At 33.4% G+C, this 19,521-nt stretch overlaps 1 protein-coding gene across 8 annotated transcripts in view; it reads right to left on the bottom strand.

Moving 5' to 3' along the window:
* Sif (still life) overlaps positions 1-19,521 on the bottom strand; it is a 253,253-nt gene that overhangs the window by 232,617 nt on the left and 1,115 nt on the right. For 7 of the 8 annotated variants that reach the window (XM_064066374.1, XM_064066375.1, XM_064066376.1 and 4 more), the window contains exon 1: positions 9,270-9,519. The exons of the other annotated variant lie outside the window; for it this stretch is intronic. The gene's annotated coding sequence lies outside the window, so the exon portion shown is untranslated. Of the gene's footprint in view, positions 1-9,269; positions 9,520-19,521 lie in introns of those variants that run through there. 8 annotated transcript variants of the gene reach the window in all.

The following is a 19,521-nucleotide window of genomic DNA, read 5'->3' as shown; positions in this document are numbered from 1 at the left end:
GGTCAAGGGGGCTTAATTTTCTGTCAATGAATGAATTGAATTTTCGAAAATTTAGTCCGGTATGTCAGGATTTTTCAGCTAGTCGAGATCCATTTTCTAGAATTTTTTGAGGATTTTTATGGAGTTTCTAAAATTTCCAGATACATATTAAAAAACAAATTGTTTTGGAGTCGAATTGGTGCGGTACCATTGACTTAAATATTTTTTTAAATCACCACTTCGAGATTTCTATACCAGATTTTTTGAGGATAATTAGGACGTTTTCATAACTCCTAGAAACTAAAAAAAGACGTTTTCAAATAAACTTCTTTTAAAATTAAAAAATTTAATTCGGTACCACTGACATTTTATTCCTTCAAATCAGCTGGTCGAGATCTATACCCCATTCTATGCCGTTTTCACGATTTCCAGATATTAAAAAAACGGTTTCAAATTGAGTTTTTCAAAAATCTTAGTACGGTACCATTGACACTTTATTTTTTCGAATCAGCTAGTCGAGATCTATGTATGTCATAGAATTTTTCGAAAATCTAGATCCGGTGCCACTGACAATTTATGTTTTTCGAATAAACTCGTCGAGATCTATAACCCAGAATTTTTTGTCAAATTTTCAAACATCTCTACTTTCCAATTAATTTTCTGACCGTTTAGTGAGGTTTCCAGATACTTAAAAATACCATTTTCAGACCGAATTTTCCGGAATTCTTAGACCAACACGTCTAATAAATATTTTTTTCGAATCAGCTGCTCGGATCTATATCTCTGCATTTTTTAATGATTTTGGGGCAGTTTTCAAGATTTCTAAATAAAAATTTAAATATGATCATTTTGGAATCGAATTTTTGGAAAATCTTGGTCGGTAGCACCGACACTTTATGTTTTTCGAATAAACTCGTCAACATCTATGTCCCAGAAAATTTAGGCAATTTTTAAAAAATTTCTATTTTCCAATTAATTTTTTGAGCTTTTAGAGAAGTTTCCAGATACTTAAAAATACCATTTTTAAACCGATTTCTCCGAAAATCTTCGACAGAGACTATTAACAAATATGTTTTTCGAATCAGTAGCTCGGATCTATATCTCTGAAGATTTCTAGACAAAAATTTATACATGATCATTTTCGAATCGAATTTTTCGAAAATTTGGTCCGGTGCCATTGATATTTTATATGTTTCGAATAAACACGTCGAGATCTATATCCCAGATTTTTTAGGCAATTTTTCAAAAATCTCTATTTTCCAATAAATTTTCTGATGTTTCAAAGAGGTCTCCAGATACATAAAAATGCCATTTTCAGTTCGAATTTTCCGAAAATCTTAGACGGGGACTATCAACAGATATATTTTTCGTGTGAGGTGCTCGGATCTATATCTCTGAATTTTTTTATGATTTTTGGGCAGTTTTCAAGATTTCTAGATAAAAATTTAAATATGATCATTTTCGAATCGAATTTTTGGAAAATCTTGGTCCGGTAGCATCGACACTTTATGTTTTTCAAATAAACGCGTCCAGATCTATATGCCAGAATTTTTAGGCAATTTTTCAATGATTTTCATTTTCAAATGAATTTTACGACCTTTTAGAGAGGTTTTCAGATACTTAAAAATACCATTTTCAGACCTAATTTTCCGAAAATTCTAGATCAGGACGTTTAATAAATATGTTTTTCGAATCAGCTGCTCGGATTTATATCTCCGAATTTTTTGATGATTTTTGGGCAGTTTTCAAGATTTCTACATAAAAATTTAATTGTGATAATTTTCGAACCGAATTTTTGGAAAATCTTGGTCCGGTAGCACCGACACTTTATGTTTTTCGAATAAACTCGTCCAGATCTATATCTCAGAATTTTTAGTCAAATTTTCAAAAATCTCCATTTACGAATCGAATTTTTCGAAAATCTTGGTACCATGGACACTTTATTTCTTTGAATCAGTTTGTCGAGATCTATGTTCTAGGATCTTTTGAGGATTTTTAGGCAGTTTCCAAAATTTACGGATGCATATTAAACAATAAATTGTTTTGGAATGGTATTTTTCGAAAATCTTGGTGCGGTACCATTGACAATATTTTTTTAAATCAGCCCATCGAGATGTCTATGCAAGATTTTTTGAGGATAATTAGGACGTTTTCATCTCTTCTAGAAACTGAAAAAAGACGTTTTCAAATCGAATTTTTCGAAAATGTGAGAGTACGGTCCAAATGCCACTTTATTTTTTCGAATCAGCTAGTGGAGATCTATGTCCTAAAAATTTTCCAGGATTTTTCAACTAGTCGAGATCCATGTTCTAGAATTTTTGAGGATTTTTAGGCAGTTTCCAAAAATTTCCAGATACATGTTAAGAAATTTCTAAAATCTTGGTGCAGTACCATTGACAAAATTTTTTTTTGAAATCAGCTCATCGAGATCTCTGTCCCTGACTTTGGAGGATATTTAGCACGTTTTCATGACTTCTAGAAACTAAAAAAAGACGTTTTCAAATTCTTTTAAAATCCTAATCCGGTACCACTGACATTTTATTCCTTCTAATCACCTGGTCGAAATCTATATCCCAGAATTTTTGAGGAACTTTATGACGTTTTCGGGATTACTAGATATTATAAAAAAACATTTTTAAATCGAATTTTTCGAAAATTTTAGTTCGGTATTTACTAGTGATACTTTACGTTTTTCAAATAAACTCATCAAATTTATATCCCAGAATTTTTAGGTGATTTTTCAAAAACCTCTATTTTTCAATGAATTTTCTGACAGTTTAGAGAGATTTCCAGATACTTAGAAATACCATTTTCAGACCGATTTTTCTGAAAATCTTAGACCAGGACGTTTAATAAATAAGTTTTTCAAAGCAGTTGCTCGGATCGATATCTCTGAATTTTTTGCTAATTTTTGGGCGGTTTTCAAGATTTCTAGATTAAAATTTATATATGGGCATTTTCGAACCGAATTTTTTGAAAATCTTGGTCCGGTGCCACTGACACTTTATATGTTTCAAATAAACCCGTCGAGATTTATATCCCAGATTTTTTTAGGCAATTTTTCAAAAATCTCTATTTTGCAATGAATTTTCTGACCTTTAGAGAGTTTTCTAGATACTTAAAAATACCATTTTTAGACCGAACTTTCTGAAAATCTTAGACGAGGACCTTTAATAAATATGTTTTTCGAATCAACTGCTCGGATCTATATCTCTGAATTTTTTGATGATGTTTGGGCAATTTTCAAGATTTCTGGATAAGAACATAAATATGAGAATTTTCGAATCGAATTTTTCGAAAATCTTGGTCCGGTACTACTGACACTTCATCTTTTTCAAATAAACTAGCGGAGATCTATATCCCAGAGTTTTTAGACAATTTTTCAAAAATCACTATTTTTCAACAAATTTTCTGACATTTTAAAGAGGTCTGCAGATACATAAAAATGCCATTTTCAGGTCCAATTTTCCGAAAATCTTAGACGGGGACTATCAACAGACATATTTTTCGTGTCAGGTGCTCGGATCTATATCTCTGAATTTTTTAATGGTTTTTGGGCATTTTTCAAGATTTCCAGATAAAAATTTAAATAAGACCATTTTCGAATCGAATTTTTCGTTAATATTGGTCCGGTACCACTGACAATTTATGATTTTAGAATAAACTCGTCGAGATCTCTATCTCAGAATACTTAGTCAATTTTTCAAAAATTTCTATTTTCCAATGAATTTTCTGACCTTATAAAGAATTTTCCAGGTACTTAAAAATACCATTTTCAGACCGAATTTTCCGAAAATCTTAAACGGAGACCATTAACAAATATATTTTTCCAACCAGTTGCTGGGATCTATTTCTCTGAATTTTTTGATGATTTTTGGGCGGTTTTCAAGATTTCTAGATAAAAATTTAAATATCATCATTTTCGAATAGAATTTTTAGAAAATCTTGGTCCGGTAGAACTGACACTTTATGTTTTTCGAATAAACTCCTTTGAATCTATATCCCAGAATTTTTAGTCAATTTTTCAAGGATCTCCATTTTCCAAAGAATTTTCCGACCTTTCAGTGACGTTTTCAGATACTTAAAAATACCATTTGGAGACCGAGTTTTCCGAAAATCTTAGATCAGGACCTTTAATAAATATGTTTTTCGAATCAGCTGCTCGGATCTATATCTCTGAATTTTTTGATGATGTTTGGCCGGGTTTCAAGATTTCTAGATAAAAATTTACATTTAATCATTTTCGAATCGAATTTTTTGGAAAATCGTGGTCCCGTAGCACCGACACTTTATGTTTTTCGAATAAACTCGTCCAGATCTATATCCCAGAATTTTTAGGCAATTTTTCAGGGATCTCGAATTTCCAATGAATTTTCCGACCTTTTAGTGAGGTTTTCAGATACTTAAAAATACCATTTTCAGATCGAATTTTCCGAAAATCTTAGATCAGGACCTTTAATAAATATGTTTTTCGAATCAGCTGCTCGGATTTATATCTCCGAATTTTTTGATGATTTGATTTTTTTTGGACAGTTTTCAAGATTTCTACATAAAAATTTAATTGTGATAATTTTCGAATCGAATTTTTGGAAAATCTTGGTCCTGTAGCACCGATACTTTATGTTTTTCGAATAAACTCGTCCAGATCTATATCCCAGAATTTTTAGACAATTTTTCAAGGGTCTCCATTTTCCAATAAATTTTCCGACCTTTTAGTGACGTTTTCAGATACTTAAAAATACCATTTTTAGACCGAATTTTCCGAAAAACTTAGATCAGGACTTTTAATAAATATGTTTTTCGAATTAGCTGCTCGGATTTATATCTCCGAATTTTTTGAAGATTTTTTGGCAGTTTTCAAGATTTCTAGATAAAAATTAAAATTTGATCATTTTCGAATCGAATTTTTGGAAAATCTTGGTCCGGTAGCACCGACACTTTATTTTTATCGAATAAACTCGCCCAGATCTATATCCCACAATTTTTAGGTAATTTTTCAAGGATATCCATTTTCCAATGAATTTTCCGACCTTTTCGTGAGGTTTCCAAATACTTAAAAATACCATTTTCAGACCGAATTTTCCGAAAATCTTAGATCAGGACTTTTAATAAATGTTTTTCGAATCAGCTGCTCGGCTTTATGTCTCCGAATTTTTTGATGATTTTCGGGCAGTTTTCATGATTTCTAGATAAAAATTTAAATTTGATCATTTTCGAATCGAATTTTTGGAAAATCTTGGTCCGGTAGAACCGACACTTTATCTTTTTCGAATAAACTCGTCCAAATCTATATCCCAGAATTTTTAGGCAAATTTTCAAAGATCTCCATTTTCCAATGAATTTTCTGACCTATTAGTGAGGTTTTCAGATACTTAAAAATATTGTTTTCAGACCGAATTTTCCGAAAATCTTAGATCAGGACCTTTAATAAATATGTTTTTCGAATCAGGGCTCGGATTTATATCTTAGAATTTTTTGATGATTTTTGGGCAGTTTTCAAGATTTCTAGATAAAAATAAAAATTTGATCATTTTCGAATCGAATTTTTGGAAAATCTTGGTCCGGTAGCACCGACACTTTACGTTTTTCGAATAAACTCGTCCAGATCTATATCCCAGAATTTTTAGGCAATTTTTCAAAGATCTCCACTTTCCAATAAATTTTCCGACCTTTTAGGATTTCAGATACTTGAAAATTCCATTTCCAGACCGAATTTTCCGAAAATCTTAGACGAGGACCATTAACAAATATCTTTTTCGAATCAGCTGCTCGGGTCTATATTTCTGAATTTTTTGACTATTTTTGGGCAGGTTTCAAGATTTCTAGATAAAAATTGAAATAAGATGATTTTCGAATCCAATTTTTGGAAATCTTGGTCGTGTGCCACTGGCACACTTTATGTTTTTGGAATTAGCTCGTCGAAGTCTATATCACAGAATTTTTTAGGCAACATTTCAAAAATCAAATTTTTCACTTTTTCGAGGTTTCGAGATTTAAAAAATATATCAATTTCACACCTTCTTCGAAAATGTTAGACGGGTACAATTAACAATTATGTTTTTCGTATCAATTGCTCAAAATCTATATCCCAAAATTTTTTGAGAATTTTTAGACACTTTTCAATGATTGCAGCAATATGTGTATGTAAAAAAAATCATTTTGAAATCCAGTTTTTGTAAACTTTTGACACTTTAGTTTTTGGAATCATCCCTGAAGGACAATCAAACAATCCAAGAATGTTCTCAATTTCAGTGCAACTGATTCCTTAGTTCCGGGGTAAAATGTAGCACAATTTCGAATTTTTTTCCAAAAATGTGGATATCTAAGGTAAAATATAAGGACGAACTTACAAACCACAAATAAAAAAGCAGAGATTACACAAATTTTGATTAACGTTTCCAACGTTATCTATTTAATAGATAGACGAAAGATAATTGGAAATGGGAGACCTACTTTTGCCTAGGAGTTACAAAATGTCGACAAACATGAAATTAAGACCCTAAATAAATTGTTGTAGAGAAGGACAATCAAACTATTCGATTTTCCAAGTTTAAAATTTGTTCTAATGAATTTTATTTTTTTGTGGTGATTCTTACAACTTAAAATAAAAATAGCTCTGGATTATAGAACTACAAGTTTTTCATAGTAAAATTGGATGATTACGTATCAAGTTTGCAGTGGGGATAAACATACTATAGAGCGCGGATGGGCGGGGACAGTACCTGCCAAAATCTGTTTTATATTAGCATCTACTAGCTACGATAAGACTAATTTTGGCTAATGAGATACCTTCTAAGAAAAGAGAGGGTGGGTGGGCGGGCTTGGTTCCTGATAATTTAAGATCGACTTTGGCACAAGACATACCCTCGAAGAAAATAGAAGGCGGGTGGGCGGGGATAGTGCCTGCTAAAATCTGTTTTATCTTACTAGATACTAGATCCGCCCACCCTCTCTCACGTTTCTTAGAGGATAAGTCATTTGCCAAAGTCAGTTTTATCAATCGGGATTTATCTACCCGCCCACCCGCCCTCTCTTCTCTTAGAGGGTATCTCATTTGCCAAAATCAGTGTTATCTTGGCAGCTGTTAGCCCCGCCCACCCACCCTGTCTTTTCTTATAACATGTGATGATGCAATTTGGATTTTTTTACGAAAATCTGGAGCCCTAGAGTAAAAATCAAGGCGTTTTCATAAACCACAAGTAAAGGAGTACGTTATTTTATAAAATTTAAATGGTGCACAAAAAAAAATGACAGCATACCATCATATTGTTGGTGGGGATGATTAGCGAAATTTTCGTTAGCATTTTACAATCAACATTATATGCCTAACGTACACATGAAATTTGACAACAATGGCTCCAGTAGTTTCGGAATTTCATCTATGTAATAAAAATTCGACACATGAGACAGACGGCAGACAACAGGCAGACAGACAGACAGATAGTCAGACGAAAACGGGAGACCTATTCTTTAGTATTCTAGTGAGAATTGACAAATCAGCAATACAGAAGCAAATTTTTCTATAAAATTAAATAGAATTTATGTGAATGATCAAAGAAATTAGTCAGCGTATCAAAAATTGTCTCTTTAATAACGGGAGACCTACTTTTACGTACTATAGGAACTACGAAACGTCGAGAGTCGCGAGCTTACACCCAGCAAGTAAAACTTTTATAAGTAAACTGTTTTTATCAAATAAACAAAAATGTATTGAGGGTATTTTCAAGATAATATATAGGATTACACAATCTCGCATCAGCATAACGGTACAACTAAAATTATTTATTGAGCTAGAATGGAGTAAAACGTTTTAAATATTGGAATCTAATGGAAGGAATTGTTCCAGATTTTCTAGACAGTACTTTTATATTAGTATAAAATTGGAAAATCAAAGCAGATTCATCAACGACAAGTACAGAATTATGTTATTTTATAAAATTTAAATGAAATGCATTCGTCGGTTTGTTAGTTTCGAAAATTGTCTATCCAATAATAATAGTTTGGGGCGAATTTTTTGGGATATTTTTAAAAAAATCTTGTTAAATTTACACACAAAAAAGAGAATATTGAAAATGAAATCTATTGTTGCCAATCTTCTAACGAGGTTAGGCTGAATTTTAATTAATAAATTGAATTATGCGACAAACAATAACATCCCCACCGATATAGAGTATAAAAGGAAAGGAAAAATTAATTTTATCGTCTATAATTTTAGCCATGAACTAAGCAAAACTTGTAATGCCAAAGATGTAGGTCATGAAGCCACTTACTGAATTTATTTACAAAAATCACCGATTCATAATATTCTCGGAATGCAGATATTCTTTATTATTTTTGAGCCGAAAATATCTTACGACGTGTCCCAGCTGTTCTTGAAGATAAATATCATCAATTTTGCAAATCGTGCAATATCATCTTGAAAACGATTTCCGCCGTGGAATTCTTAGCAAATTTAGCATCGAAAATGACAGTTCAGTACACACTTTTGCTTTTCATAGAATTTAACCATACCTGGTGACACCAACTTTAAACTAACTAAAAACTGTGATGGGCTGTGGCACAGGAAAGGCCAATACCTAGCACCGCCCCTGCTTCCCTCGTACCTTAAACTCCTCACTCGTGCGTAATACACTTTTGACCATTCCCGGTATCTACCACACTTTTAAAAAAGGAACGGGGTTGTTTTAAAAAACGTAAAACTTGGTATTAAATAGTGGAAGCATCTTCACCGAGATTTTAAGAAAACGCATTTTAAACGAGTAACAAAGTTGTGGTTTAATAGTTTGAAGGTTACGTTGCGAGCTTTTTCCGTATCTTCGGTTGCATAACGTCGATCTCTGTAAATAATCATAAGTCTTCATCTCGCGCCTGTCATTTCAATAATTCCGAATGTGGAACCGCGTGTCGAAAATAATCCGTTCGTTGCACCTTCTATTTTCGTCGTACCCCACGCCAGGCAGGTCCGGCTGCAATCATATTCCGGAAATTTCGCGAACGGACCCAATTAGGGGGTTCGTTTACCCCAGATCCAGCGTGACCCTTTGGGTCTGTGGCGCAGCGTGGAGGCGTCTACGAGAACATCAGCATCCATGGTCGTCTGGATGCAAAGGGAGGGGCAGAGCATCGATCGGGAGTATCCCGGCGGATGACGTCACCTCAGGTCCAAACACACACCGTGCCGAAAATCCCGAAGGCCGAAATTCCGGGAGAACCGGCCGGAAAAGTCCGGATTTTCGCGGAGGAAGGGTGCCGGCTCGGCGCGTGCAGGAGACGTGGGGGCGGCGGCCTACCTCCAGGTTATTCCAGTTCTGTGCATTGATTTTGGCGGCTTCGACGCTCCCTTTTGCTCCCATCTTGCGTTGTCGGCGAAAACGGTAAAAAACTGACACTAAATGCGCCGGCACGGGGGCTGCGGCATGGGGGCCGAAGCGGGAGAACGGTCACGTGGTCGGGCCCCCTCGGCACGGCGGCTGCGATGCGCTCCGGTCGCCCCGGAAAAAACTGTAAATAAATATTTGCGGTGGTTTGACCACGACTCGAACGACACTTGGGTCAGACTGCTGTTCGAAAGCTCGCCGCCAGAGGCGCCTCTGCGCACGCGTTCCAGACTTCGCCCACTTTTCCTTCTTTTCCAGAGTAAATAAAGAGTGGAGTAATTGAGTTTGGGGACGAATTTTCTATCGAACACGGCATCGCCGAAAGGATACGAAACGGACGGACGAAGGAACTTGACACGAACGCACCGAAAGCTCCGGAGCGGACCCGGAACCGGGGGGCACCACTTGAGCCCCACCGAAAAAATACTCAATCCCTCATATCTAGTTTTCGAATTTTGGAACATTTTGTTTTTCGTTATTCGCAAGTAGCAGAACACGAAAACGCAGATTTATCGTTTCCGTCTGTCTGTCTGTTCACTATATGTATTAAATGGTATAATCTCTGAAATTTTTAATTTTTGGATGTACAAATGTTGAGAACAATATCCGACATGACCTGACTTGATTTGACCTGACTTGACCTGACCCGACCTGACCTGACCTAACCTGATCTCCCTCCAAAATCGTAATGACGTCATCGCTCAAAATTCTAAAAATTCCCCTAAAAATTAATTCCTAATTCTGTATATGCAATACACAATACATCAATGCAACAAATTCTAGTTCTGGCTACAACAAACCAAAATTTCATTCTTATTCGTGTTCCTAATTGACAAAACATAATTAATTATCATTGCAGTGTAATTTGTAAAAATTAGGCATCAGAAATTTTTGGAGTTCAAACCACCTCTCCTAGACCGAAAAAGTAAAATTTCCGCCGCCACCTGGGTCGCACCGCCGTCCCCGTCGCCGCCGCGCCTGCGCCGCCGCCTTCGCCCACTTTTCCTCTTTCCCGAGTAAATAAAGAGCGTAGTAATTGGGTTCGGAGCCAAATTTTCAATTGGCCGGCATCGGGGCCGAACGCGAATTTATGGGGACGGTCCGGTTAATTGCGTGAGGTCCGGAGGAGGGCCGGAGCGCACCTCCGGGAGGCCCGACCGGAGCGCTCCGGTAATTAGGAAGAGCGATAGGCAAATAGTTGTTTACGGGTTATCGATTCAAAGTTTGAGCAACATCGGTGTCATCGGTGGCACGCCGGAACGACGGGCTTTTTAGGGCTTTCGGGAGGGGGCTGCGGGCATTTTCCGGGGAATTTTATGAATGGAAAGGCACTTAAGGAGGCTGGAAATGGCTCCGAAGGTGGTGTAGTGGCTAATGGTCAAGGAGATGGAGCGGCGCGATATGAATTTTGCTTTCTTAGGTGGGGTAATGGAGTGGAGTGAATGATGTGGTCGGGGCGACAGGCGTTATTGTGAATTTTGTACGTCGAATGGCGGGAGTAGTGGAAAACAAGGAAAATTTAAAGTTGGTTTTAACTCGATGGTTGAAAGCTAGATCATAAACAACAAACGTGGCATTCTGGTTGCCTGCCTCATGCATAATCAAGTGGCTTGTTTTATTATTTACATTTCTGATAGATTAGCGCATTAGTGATAATGAAATACGAGTTCATGCAGATGTGGATAATTTATTCTAATTAAAGTTCTCTAACGTCAATATCCACTACCCCTGTGATGAAATAATTACAATTTAAACACAGAATAAATTTATAGGTGATTTTTTATTTTAAACAATTTCTAGGTTTGTAAAGGGACAAAATTAATGTGTTTAAAGCACCTGCGAATAGGTGTTGGGTTTGTTTAATACCGCTTGTTTCTTGAGGTCAGTTGCTAACAAGAGCCAAAATTACTGTATTCTGTTAATTATGGCAAGCTTTATGTACCTCGCTACTCGATTTAACTGTATTCAATTGCTAGAATTAGATATAAATTAGGTGGAGGTGCTGGTTTGTCTTGAATGAGGTAATTTAATTGTCTAGTTTACAAAGGGCATATCTGTTTTGATTAATCTTGACCCACCGATGTTTTTTTTTTTTGTAACTGGTCTGATTTTGCTTATTTGATATCACTTAAAATTACGAAAGTCCCAAAATATATTTCTTTACATAAAGTTTGCATTATTGACATTATGTTTTGATTATTTTCTTTTCGAGATATTAAGAAAATAGTCTCCGAAACTACCGAACCTAGGTCAAGTCAGGTTATCCAAAAATAAAAAAATATCTGGCCAAGTAAATTAACTGATTATCTCAAAACCATATTTTCTGATTTTCTGAAAAAAAATATTGTATACATAAAAACATAAAAACATGGGTTCTAATGGAGTCGCCAACGGTTTGTTGTAATTTTAATGCTTTCATAAACTTTTTGTTTCCGATTTCAAGAATTCATGAGCTTTTTCACCTGAAATTTTGATTACTATATTTTCTGATTTATTAGTTATTGAAATCACATGCACCAACCATTAGTAGCTTCAATAAAATATCGATTGACCTGCATGGTCGTTTTTGTCGAATTTCGGTCGTGAATGCTTCGTCGAATTTATTGTATATTTATAGGGTATTTTGCGCAAAACTGACCACTACTGGCATAATTCGCAAACCTGGCGTATCAATTTGCGTGATATATCAAAGAACAAATTTTGTTATTATTGTCTCTTGCTCTTCTAGGAAGAGCTTCGATGTGTTAAATACACCGAGCCCTCCTACAACTTTTTTTTCGAGTTCTCTTCTTGTATCAATTAGTTCGTATTGGGTTTTCGGAAAGTGGATTTCAAAAATGTAAAAGTGTTTCAATCGTTGTTTATCATCTAGTATTTTGCGCCATTTTTACGAATGCCCAAAATCAAATCGTCTTTAAAGGACAAGTTCAGGAAAAGAACAAAAAACAAAGAGGTTTTTCAAATAGAAAACGACGAATCGTTCTCTAAAGCTTGTGGGAAAATTGTAAAGATAAATTATTAATGATGCACGATTCAAATGGGAAAACTAGTTATGAAATTAATTGCATAAATTCGCATAATAATGTAGCTATTTTTGAAAAATTAATGAATAAATAAAATATGTTGTTGTAAATTTCACGCCAAAAAAAATATCACGTGCTTCAAAATGAAAATACTGACATGCACAAAACAAATCGTGCTAAAGATACCAAGCAAACTATAATTTCCTTATTTCAATTATTAAATAACAACCATTTTTCTCGGAGCTGGATATAATTCTAACCTCAAATTCAGAATATAGTATTTTAAGTATTTCGCTGCTGAAAAAAGACCATGTATCTTACGAATAGAAAATGAAAGGATAAGCCCCACCCACCCGCCCCCACCTTACTTGTAATTATTTGTTTTATTTGTCATGATACTATAGGCGGAGCTAAATTAAGAATTTTATATTTCTTTACAAAAAATTATCTCGTAAAACATTTTTAAGTATCGAATCGCTGAAAAAAAAATATATGACATATTGTCATCTTTTTCTAAATATATATAGTTTTCTATCAACAACACGGTATTTAAAACATGTTCCACATGGTAATTTCTTACAAAGAAATGTAAACTTTTGAATTAAGCTCCGCGCCTATCGTCTGCCGGCAAATAAAAAAATTAATCACCATTGAAATGAGGGTGGGTGGGTGGGTGGGGCTTATCCATTGACCTTCTTTTCGGAAGATACATACTCCTCTTTTAACAATAAAATACTTAAAATGTCAAGTGGGGAATTTGACTGTTGATAAAATTATTATTAACACAATTATTTGCGTTTACAAATATACCGTTTAAGAAACTTAACAACAAAACATTGTGCTTAATTTTCGAGGGAAACGGCTAAAATAACATTCCTGGAAAATCAAATGTAAGAAAAAATTACTTATTTCAAGTTTACGATGATGTAAGTATTGTGTGATTGCATAGAAGTTTAAGACTGAGGACATCCTAATTTTTGCTATTTTATTTAAGTATTTAGTTACTTTATATTGTACCTTTGTAGGTCATTAATAGAGTTATTAGAACACATATTGGAGTGCAAAATATTTGGATAGCAGTAAATGAAACTACAAATTCTAATGGGCATTTTTCTTGGCGCCGGATATAATTCTAACTTCAAATTCAGCATTTGAAATTTTAAGTATTTCGTAGTTGAAAAAAGACCATGTAGAAAGTGAAAGGGTAAGCCCCACCCACCCACCCCCATCTCAATTTTAAAGACTTTTTATTTGCAATGAGACGATAAGCGGAGCTTAATTAAGAAATTTATATTTCTCGAGAGGAAACTATCACGTGAAACATTTTTTAAGTATCGTGCCGTTGAAAAAAAACTATAAGTCGAGAAAAAGAAGCCCAAAATTATGCCCCACCCACCCGCCCCGATCTCAATTGTGATCATTTTTTTATTCGCTGTGAGACCAAGGGGCGGAGCTTAATTGCAAGTCTCTATTAATGTACAAACAATTATTAAGGGAAACATGTTTGTGGTGTTATGGTATTGTTGAAAATGGACTATTTTGCGAAAAAGTACCGAAAGAATTTTCTTATTTTCTCAAAAGTAAAATTTGCAATTAAGTTACGCCCTCTGGTCTCACAACGAATAAAAAATTTATTACAATTGAGATCGGGTGGGTGGGTGGGGCATACTCTTCGTCATTTTTTTGTAAATCTATATAGTTTTTTTTCAACAACACGATACTTAAAGCATGTTTCACGTGATAATTTCGTATAAAGAAATATAAAATTTTCAATTAAGCTCCGCCTATCGTCTGCCGGCAAATAAAAAAAAATAATCACAATTGAGACGAGGGTGGGTGGGTGGGGCTTATCCTTTGACCTTTTCGTAAGATACATGCTCCTCTTTTAACAATAAAATACTTAAAATGTCAAATGATGAATTTAACTATTTTTAAATTTATTGTTAACAGTTATTTGCAGATACAAATATATCGTTGAAGACAGTTAACAACAAAATATTTCGCTTATTTTTGGAGATAACTGCAAAAATAATATTCTTGGAGAATAGAATTTAAGAAAAAATTACTGACCCCAAGTTTATCATAACGTAACTATTGAAAAAAGACCATGTATCTTACGAATAGAAAGTGAAAGGATAAGCCCACCCACCCGCCCCAATCTCAATTCTGATAAATTTTGTATTCGCTGTGAGATCAGAGGGCGGAGCTTAATTATTGCAAAGTCTATATTGCCGTACAAGAAATTATTAAGAGAAACAAGTTTGTGGTATTGTAGAAAATGGACTATTTTTCGAAAAAATAGCGGAAGAATATTCTTTTTCTCTCAAAAGTAAAATTCGCAGTTAAGTTCCGCCCTCTGGTCTCACAACGAATAAGAAATTTATTACATTTGAGATCGGGTGGGTGGGTGGGGCATATTCTTTGTCATCTTTTTCTAAATATATATAGTTTGCTTTGAACAATACGATATTTAAAACATGTTTCACGTGGTAACTTCTTGCAACGAAATATAAACTTTTCAATTAAACTCCGCCTATCATCTGACGACGAATAAAAAAATTAATCACAATTGAGATGAGGGTGGGTGGGTGGGGTTTATTCTTTGAGTTTTTTTTCGTAAGATACATACTTCTTTTTTAACAATAAAATACTTAAAATGTCAAATGGTGAATTTGACTATTGGTAAATTCATTATTAACACAGTTATTTGCAGATACAAATATGCCGTTGAAGAAAGTTAACAACAAAATATTTCGCTTATTTTTGGACAGAAACTGCAAACATAAGATTCCTGGAGAACAGAATTTAAGAAAAAATTACTTGTCCCAAGTTTATCATAACTAAGTATTGAAAAAAGACCATTTATCTTATAAATAGAAAGTGAAAGGATCAGACCACCCACCCACCCCCATCTCAATTGTAATTATTTGTTTTATTTGTCATGAGACGATAGTTACAGCTTAATTAAGAAGTTTATATTTCTCTACAAGAAAAACATTTTTAAGTATCATGTCGCTTAAAAAAGAATCAATATATGTTAGGAAAAATATGCCGAAAACTATGCCCCACCCACCCACCCGATCTCAATTGTGATAAATTTTGTATTCGTTGTGAGACCAGAGGGCGGAGCTTAATTGCAAAGTCTATATTGCTGGACAAGAAATTTTCAGGAAAACATGTTTGTGGTGTTATAGTATTATTGAAAATGGACTATTTTACGAAAAAATAGCTCAAAAATTATTCTTATTCTCTCAAAAGTAAAATTTGCAATTAAGTTACGCCCTCTGGTCCCACAACGAATAAAAAATTTATTACAATTGAGAACGGGTGGGTGGGTGGGGCATACTCTTGTTCATTTTTTTCTAAATCTATATAGTTTTTTTTCAACAACACGATACTTAAAGCATGTTTCACGTGGTAATTTCGTATAAAGAAATATAAACTTTCCAATTAAGCTGCGCCAATCGTCTGCCGGCAAATAAAAAAAATAATGACAATTAAGATGAGAGATTGTACTTTTGTAGGATAATTAATAGAGTTAGAACAGATATTGGGGTTCAAAATATTTGGATAGCAGTAGATGAAACTACAAATTCTAATGGACAATACGTTGCAAATATTGTAGTGGGAAAATTATCTGTAGAGGCAGCTGGTACACCACATTTACTGGAATCGAAAATATTGGAATGAACCAATAATGTAACAGTAACACGTTTCATAAATGAGTTATTAGGTATACTTATTAATTAAAAAAAAAATATTTTTTTTCGGAGCTGGATATAATTCTAAGCTCAAATTCAACATCTGATATTTTAAGGGCCGGTTGCATAAACGCAAATCAAATTTAATCTCTGATTAAGAACAATTGTAACTATGATAATAACAATCGTTACTATGGAGTTAATCAGAGATTAAATTTGATTTGCGTTTATGCAACCGGCCCTAAGTATTTCGTTACTGAAAGAAAACCATGTATGTTACGAAAAGAAAATGAAAGGATAAACCCCACCCACCCACCCTCATCTCAATTGTAAAGATTTTTTTTATTTGCAATGAGACGATAGGCGGAGCTTAATTAAGAAATTTATATTTCTCGAGAAGAAACTATCAGGTGAAACAATTTTTAAGTATCGTGTCGTTGAAAAAAAAACTATATACATTTAGGAAAAGAAACCGAAGATATGCCCCACCCACCCACCCGATCTCAATTGTGATAAATTTTGTATTCGTTGTGAGACCAGAGGGCGTAAAATTCGCAATTAAGTTCCGCCCCCTAGTCTCACAACGAATAAAAAATTTATTACAATTGAGATCGGGTGGGTGGGTGGGGCATACTCTTCGTTGTCTTTTTCTAAATATATACAGTTTTCTTTCAAAAACACGATATTTAAAACATGTTTCACGTGGTAATTCCTTACAAAGAAATATAAACTTTTCAATTAAGCTCTGCCTATCTGTTTTCAAGATTTCGAGTAACTAAAAAAAGCATTTTCAAATCGAATTTTTGGAAAATCTTGATCCAGTAACATTGATATTTTATTTTTTGGAATCTGTTTACTGAGATCGATTTCCCAGAATTTTTTGGTAATTTTTTGGCAACTTTAAGATTTCTAGATAAAAAAAAATTCAAATCGATTTTTTCGAAAAACCTGGTCCGGTAGAAATGACACTTTATTTTTTCGAATCAGCTCGTGAAAGTTTATATTCCAGAATTTTCTGGGGATTTTTAGGCAGTTTTCACGATTTTTAAATATTAAAAATGTTTTCAAATCGAATTTTTCGAAAATCTTGATCCGATAACATGATACTGTATTCTTTCGAATCAGCTGGTTGAGCTCGATATCGCAGAATTTTTTGAGGTTTTTCGACCGTTTTCTACATATTAAAAAAAAAGCACTTTCAAATCTAATTTTTCGAAAATCTTGGTCCGGTACCATTGACATTTTATTTTTTCGAATCAGCTCGTGATGATTTATATTTCAGAAGTTTTTGAGGATTTTAGGCAATTTTCACGATTCTTAGACATTTAAAAAAGAATTTAGAAATCGATTTTTTTTTAAATCTTGGTCCGGTACCATGACACATTTTATTCTTTCGAATCAGTTAGTTGAGTTCGATAATCCACAATTTTTTGAGGATTTGTAGATCGTTTTTACGATTTCTATGTATGTATTAAAAAAAAACATTTTTTCAAATCGAATTTTTCGAAAATCTTGCTCCAACACCATAAATACCCTATTTTTTGAATCAGAACGTTGAGATCTATATCCCAGAATTTTTTAGATTTTTTGAAATTTTCACCCAATTTTGTACCATTTTTGAAAATTATCTAATGAGATATTTATTGTAGATTACAAACACCAGAATTTATTTTCGACTACATTCCACCGAAAATTCCTATGATTTATCAAGAATCGCTTATATGAAATAATAAAATAATTAACATATTTGATTTTTATCATGAATTTGTTTCGAAAGTTTCAAATTAACCTTCCGGTTTTTCACAATTTCCTTCTGTGCTTCCCCAAAATAATAAAAAAAAAAGATTTTTAGTAATTTGGATAATTATGACTGTATTCGTTTTGAATCGAAGCTATTTTGATATTTAATTTTTTTGAGGATTTGTAGATCGTTTTTACGATTTCTATGTACGTTTTAAAAAAAACACTTTCAAATTGAATTTTTCGAAAATCTTGCTCCAACACCATAAATACCCTATTTTTTCTAATCAGAACGTTGAGATCTAAATCCCAGAATTTTTTATAGATTTTTGGAGATTTTTTCAACAAAGTCTTTTTCAATGAAATTTTCACCCATTTTTCACCATTTTTGAAAATTATCTAATGAGATATTTATTGTAGATTACAAACACCAGAATTTATTTTCGACTACATTCCACCGAAAATTCCTATGATTTATCAAGGATCGCTTATATGAAATAATAAAATAATTAACATATTTGATTTTTATCAAGAATTTGTTTCGAAAGTTTCAAAATAACCTTCCGGTTTTTCACAATTTCCTTCTGTGCTTCCCCAAAATAATAAAAAAAAAAGATTTTTAGTAATTTGGATAATTATGACTGTATTCGTTTTGAATCGAAGCTATTTTGATATTTAATTTTTTTGAGGATTTGTAGATCGTTTTTACGATTTCTATGTATGTATTAAAAAAAAAAAAACACTTTCAAATCGAATTTTTCGAAAATCTTGCTCCAACACCATAAATCCCCTTTTTTTTTGAATCAGAACGTTGAGATCTATATCCCAGAATTTTTTATAGATTTTTGTAGATTTTTTCAACAAAGTCTTTTTCAATGAAATTTTCACCCATTTTCCACCATTTTTGAAAATTATCTAATGAGATATTTATTGTAGATTACAAACAACAGAATTTATTTTTGACTACATTCCACCGAAAATTCCTATGATTTATCAAGAATCGCTTATATGAAATAATAAAATAATTAACATATTTGATTTTTATCAAGAATTTGTTTCGAAAGTTTCAAAATAACCTTCCGGTTTTTCACAATTTCCTTTTGTGCTTCCTCAAAATAATAAAAAAAAAACAGATTTTTAGTATTGAGGATAATTATGACTGTATTCGTTTTGAATCGAAACTATTTTGATATTTAATTTTTAGTTTATTAAAGTTTTTTTTATTTTCGTGTTACTCAGACGAAGTTAGTTTCTTATACATCTAATAAAAAATTACCTCCTCCACCAAGAAAAGTACATGGTGACATGATTTTAATTAGTACAAAATTTGGCATACAAATTGGATTTTTTGCGAAAATCTGATCCACTAGGGTAAGAAATGAAGGCGGATTCATCAACCACAAGTACACTTGAAACATTTTTTTTAAGTATCGTATCGTTGAGAAAAAAAAGTATATATTAAGAGAAACTAGCCGAAGATTATGGACTTGAGGGCCTATTTTGGCTTTAATAATAATACATAATTGAGTCATTAAAATATTTCTAGTAATTTTATCTGTCGTTTGATTTTCTGACTCGGTTACCGCCTCGTCGTACAACCGCATTCTCATACGTCAGAGTAGCACTACTAAGCTCTACGACAACGAACCAGCCAGAAACCCACACCATCACAATTCATCAAATCAGTTCGAGTTTGGTCGC

Source organism: Zophobas morio, unplaced genomic scaffold, assembly GCF_036711695.1.
Source record: "Zophobas morio isolate AGI-343-1 ecotype UQ-CSIRO unplaced genomic scaffold, CSIRO_AGI_Zmor_V1 ptg000028l, whole genome shotgun sequence".
Lineage (NCBI taxonomy): Eukaryota > Metazoa > Arthropoda > Insecta > Coleoptera > Tenebrionidae > Zophobas > Zophobas morio.
Note: the sequence above shows the minus strand (reverse complement) of the source record. Positions and strands in the feature narration are given on the sequence as shown.